Consider the following 6,000-nt stretch of genomic DNA (forward strand, 5'->3'; position numbering starts at 1 on the left):
CTGCATTCAAGAAACTTATTTTGTTGTAACATATTTGTATTGTAAACCATTATGTAATGGTCGTGTGTAAACAGGATATTTTAGATTATCATTATTTGATAATCTACGTAAAGCTTTTTAAAACCTTTATCTATGAAATAAAGGTTATGGTTTGTTTTAAAAATGAATGCAGTCTTTGAAAAATGTCTCATATAGAGGTCAAAACCTCGCAACGAAATCAATTAATATGGAACGTTTTTAATCAATAAGAACGGGACATTTCAGTTGGTATCCGAGCGTTGGTCTTAGAGAACCAGAATTTTGCATTAGTGTGTCTTATCGAGTTTGTTAGGATGCATTAGTGAGTCTGGACTTCGACCGTGTTTACTTGAAAATTGATTGCTTAACAAATTTTGTTGGAAACTATATATTTTTAACATGTGAATATTATGTGATATATTAATCTCTTAACGCGTTTGATATTATGTGATAGATGTCTACCTCTAGAACAAGTCCCATTGACTCACCTAATAATAATGAAGAGTCAAATGTAAATTGGAATGATTCGTGGACTGATTCACAAGTTCCCGAAGAGGAACCGGAAGAAGAGTCGGAACCGGAAGAAGAATCGGAACCGGAAGAAGAATCGGAACCGGATGAAGAAATAGAACCGGTGGGGGAAATAATAAAACGGTTAAGTAAAAGAAAATCCTCAACCAACCGACCAAGGTTAATTATGGTCAATGGTGTTTCCGCCAAGGAAGCAAAATATTGGGAGGATTACCAATTCTCCGATGAATCGGATTCCGACGAGAATTCCGATGATGTTATAGAAATTACCCCAACTGAATTTAAAAAGGCAAAAGAAAATAATAAGGGAAAGGGCATAAAAATAGAGAAATCTAATTCCAACCCCGATGAACTTTATATGTATCGTCAACCCCCGAAGTCCTTAAGTTGTAACAATGACCCGGGAACCTCTAAACCACCAGGTTTTTCTAAACCAATGTGGATAACGACGGCTCGTATTAGGGGAAAATCATATATCCCTAGAAACTTGGCAAAACGAACCAAAACCGAAGAAGAAGAAACAAGCGAGTCGGAATAAGATAGTTGTATTCATGTGGTGTAATATATGTAATGTAGTGTGCTTATGCTTTATGATATATGTAAAAATTGCTTGTATTAATAAGTATTTTTTTTTATGAATCTAACTCTTGTCTATTTTACAGTATAAAAACGCAAAATGGATAGACAACCCAATATTTTAAGAGACCTACCCGGAGACATGATTGATGAAATCTTGTCTAGAGTCGGTCAGAATTCCTCGGCACAACTATTTAAGGCGAGATCAGTTTGTAAGACATTCGAAGAACGTTCCAAGAATGTCTTGGTTTATAAGAGACTTTCATTTGAAAGATGGGGGATATCACATTGGGAAACCCATAAGTTACGATGTGTTTACTTTGACGCATATATTGCGGGGAACCCAAATGCTATTTTACGCAATGGGTTAAGAAATTATTTTGACTCAATATATCCGAATATTGGACTTCGTGATTTAGAAAAAGCGGCTAACATGCAACATAAAGAAGCATGTTATGCTTACGGATTAGTAATGTTCGCTTCTCACCAAAGTGAGAACAAGAACATCGGGCTACAACTATTAAACAAAACGTTCCCACAAGTGACGGAGTCGGTAATTGGGGTAAGAAATGAGGTTTTTAGATTGTTACGGGACTGTTGGACATTACGTAACCCTCGTCCCTTTGACGACGTTACAACACGCTGTCTTATCAACGGTCATAACGGTTATGTTGCATAAGACCAAGGATGGGAAGTAGTCCTAGTAAAACCAGAATGCATGACTTGTTTCTGGACGTATGAATTACATGTCTTTATTGCCTTTGCTGAACGACTTGTGTACTAGCTAGAATTATCTTCACAACTATCTTGTATCAAAGTTATTGTGTGCTATATTTCATGCTTTATGTAAAATAAGCGGTATTGTAAGTTTGTAAAATATTGTATAAAAGTTTGAATGCGAAATATTATTATAATCAGTTTTTCATATAGAATTGTAGTAGTTGAATTGTATATTAGCTACTAAGTATGAACTTAACGGGTAGGTACTACCCGAATTTAAACTTATAAAACGCTAATATGAAGAAAAAGCTTTTATAAATGAGTTCATATTATGCTACGAAATACTATTAACTACTCTTAATATTCTGTATGATTAACTTGTTCCATTTAACTATTTTGAAGGAAATGGCACCGACTACTCGACACACCGTGAATATGAATGAAGAGGAATTCCGTACTTTTCTAGCTTCAAACATAGCCGCAGTACAGGCTGCGCTACATACCAACAATAACCTTGGATCTAGCAGTACAGGAAATCGTGTAGGATGCACCTACAAAGAATTCACTGCCTGCAAACCTTTGGAATTTGATGGAACCGAAGGACCGATCGGATTGAAACGGTGGACCGAGAAGGTTGAATCGGTGTTTGCCATAAGTAAGTGTACTGAAGAGGACAAAGTGAAGTACGCTACGCATACCTTCACAGGTTCTGCGTTAACATGGTGGAATACCTATCTAGAGCAAGTGGGACAAGACGATGCGTACGCACTACCGTGGTCAGCATTCAAGCACTTGATGAACGAGAAGTACCGTCCCAGAACCGAGGTCAATAAGCTCAAGACAGAACTTAGAGGGTTACGAACCCAAGGATTTGATATTACCACGTACGAAAGACGATTCACAGAATTGTGCCTATTGTGTCCGGGAGCATTCGAAGATGAGGAAGAGAAGATCGACGCGTTTGTGAAAGGATTACCGGAAAGAATCCAAGAAGATATAAGTTCACACGAGCCCGCCTCCATACAACAGGCATGTAGAATGGCTCACAAACTAGTGAACCAGATTGAAGAAAGAATTAAAGAACAGACTGCTGAAGAGGCCAATGTGAAGCAAGTCAAAAGAAAGTGGGAGGAAAACGGTGATAAGAATCACCAATACAACAACAACAGCAATTATAACAATAATCGCAACAACTATCCTAACAATCGCAACATCAATCGCAACTACAACAAACGGCCCAACAACAACAACAACAACAACAACAACAACCACAACAATCATCCTAACAACAATAATAACCGCAACAACAACAACAATCAGAAGCAGCTATGCCAAAGGTGTGAAAAGTATCACTCAGGGTTCTGCACCAAATTTTGCAACAAGTGTAAAAGAAATGGTCATAGCGCGGCGAAGTGTGATGTCTACGGACCAGGGGTTAACAGAACGAAAGGAACAAATGGTGTCGGAACGAGTAATGGCGGAGCAAGTAGTGTCGGAGCAAGTTATGCCAATGTAGTTTGTTATAAATGTGGAAAACCGGGCCACATTATTAGAAATTGCCCGAACCAGGAGAACACGAATGGACAAGGCCGCGGAAGAGTTTTCAATATTAATGCGACAGAGGCACAGGAAGACCCGGAGCTTGTTACGGGTACGTTTCTTATTGACAATAAATCTGCTTACGTTTTATTTGATTCGGGTGCGGATAGAAGCTATATGAGTAGAGATTTTTGTGCTAAATTAAGTTGTCCATTGACGCCTTTGGATAGTAAATTTTTACTCGAATTAGCAAATGGTAAATTAATTTCAGCAGATAATATATGTCGGAATCGAGAAATTAAACTGGTTAGTGAAACATTTAAGATTGATTTGATACCAGTAGAGTTAGGGAGTTTTGATGTGATAATCGGTATGGACTGGTTGAAAGAAGTGAAAGCAGAGATCGTTTGTTACAAAAATGCAATTCGCATTATACGAGAAAAAGGAAAACCCTTAATGGTGTACGGAGAAAAGGGCAACACGAAGCTACATCTTATTAGTAATTTGAAGGCACAAAAACTAATAAGAAAAGGTTGCTATGCTGTTCTAGCACACGTCGAGAAAGTACAAACTGAAGAAAAGAGCATCAATGATGTTCCCATCGCAAAAGAATTTCCCGATGTATTTCTGAAAGAATTACCGGGATTACCCCCACATCGATCCGTTGAATTTCATATAGATCTTGTACCAGGAGCTGCACCAATAGCTCGTGCTCCTTACAGACTCGCACCCAGCGAGATGAAAGAACTACAAAGCCAATTACAAGAACTTTTAGAGCGTGGTTTCATTCGACCAAGCACATCACCGTGGGGAGCTCCTGTTTTGTTTGTCAAGAAGAAAGATGGTACATTCAGGTTGTGTATCGACTACCGAGAGTTGAACAAATTTACCATCAAGAACTGCTACCCACTACCGAGAATCGATGACTTATTTGATCAACTACAAGGCTCGTCTGTTTATTCAAAGATTGACTTACGTTCCGGGTATCATCAAATGCGGGTGAAAGAAGATGATATTCCAAAGACTGCTTTCAGAACACGTTACGGTCATTACGAGTTTATGGTCATGCCGTTTGGTTTAACTAATGCACCAGCTGTGTTCATGGACCTTATGAACCGAGTGTGTGGACCATACCTTGACAAGTTTGTCATTGTTTTCATTGATGACATACTTATTTACTCAAAGAATGACCAAGAACACGGTGAACATTTGAGAAAGGTGTTAGAAGTATTGAGGAAGGAAGAATTGTACGCTAAGTTTTCAAAGTGTGCATTTTGGTTGGAAGAAGTTCAATTCCTCGGTCACATAGTGAACAAAGAAGGTATTAAGGTGGATCCGGCAAAGATAGAAACTGTTGAAAAGTGGGAAACCCCGAAAACTCCGAAACACATACACCAGTTTTTAGGACTAGCTGGTTATTACAGAAGGTTCATCCAAGACTTTTCCAGAATAGCAAAACCCTTGACTGCATTAACGCATAAAGGGAAGAAATTTGAATGGAATGATGAACAAGAGAAAGCGTTTCAGTTATTGAAGAAAAAGCTAACTACGGCACCTATATTGTCATTGCCTGAAGGGAATGATGATTTTGTGATTTATTGTGATGCATCAAAGCAAGGTCTCGGTTGTGTATTAATGCAACGAACGAAGGTGATTGCTTATGCGTCTAGACAATTGAAGATTCACGAACAAAATTATACGACACATGATTTGGAATTAGGCGCGGTTGTTTTTGCATTAAAGACTTGGAGGCACTACTTATATGGGGTCAAAAGTATTATATATACCGACCACAAAAGTCTTCAACACATATTTAATCAGAAACAACTGAATATGAGGCAGCGTAGGTGGATTGAATTATTGAATGATTACGACTTTGAGATTCGTTACCACCCGGGGAAGGCAAATGTGGTAGCCGATGCCTTGAGCAGGAAGGACAGAGAACCCATTCGAGTAAAATCTATGAATATAATGATTCATAATAACATTACTACTCAAATAAAGGAGGCGCAACAAGGAGTTTTAAAAGAGGGAAATTTAAAGGATGAAATACCCAAAGGATCGGAGAAGCATCTTAATATTCGGGAAGACGGAACCGGGTATAGGGCTGAAAGGATTTGGGTACCAAAATTTGGAGATATGAGAGAAATGGTACTTAGAGAAGCTCATAAAACCAGATACTCAATACATCCTGGAACGGGGAAGATGTACAAGGATCTCAAGAAACATTTTTGGTGGCCGGGTATGAAAGCCGATGTTGCTAAATACGTAGGAGAATGTTTGACGTGTTCTAAGGTCAAAGCTGAGCATCAAAAACCATCAGGTCTACTTCAACAACCCGAAATCCCGGAATGGAAATGGGAAAACATTACCATGGATTTCATCACTAAATTGCCAAGGACTGCAAGTGGTTTTGATACTATTTGGGTAATAGTTGATCGTCTCACCAAATCAGCACACTTCCTGCCAATAAGAGAAGATGACAAGATGGAGAAGTTAGCACGACTGTATTTGAAGGAAGTCGTCTCCAGACATGGAATACCAATCTCTATTATCTCTGATAGGGATGGCAGATTTATTTCAAGATTCTGGCAGACATTACAGCAAGCATTAGGA

This window comes from Rutidosis leptorrhynchoides, chromosome 2 (assembly GCF_046630445.1).
Source record: "Rutidosis leptorrhynchoides isolate AG116_Rl617_1_P2 chromosome 2, CSIRO_AGI_Rlap_v1, whole genome shotgun sequence".
NCBI lineage: Eukaryota > Viridiplantae > Streptophyta > Magnoliopsida > Asterales > Asteraceae > Rutidosis > Rutidosis leptorrhynchoides.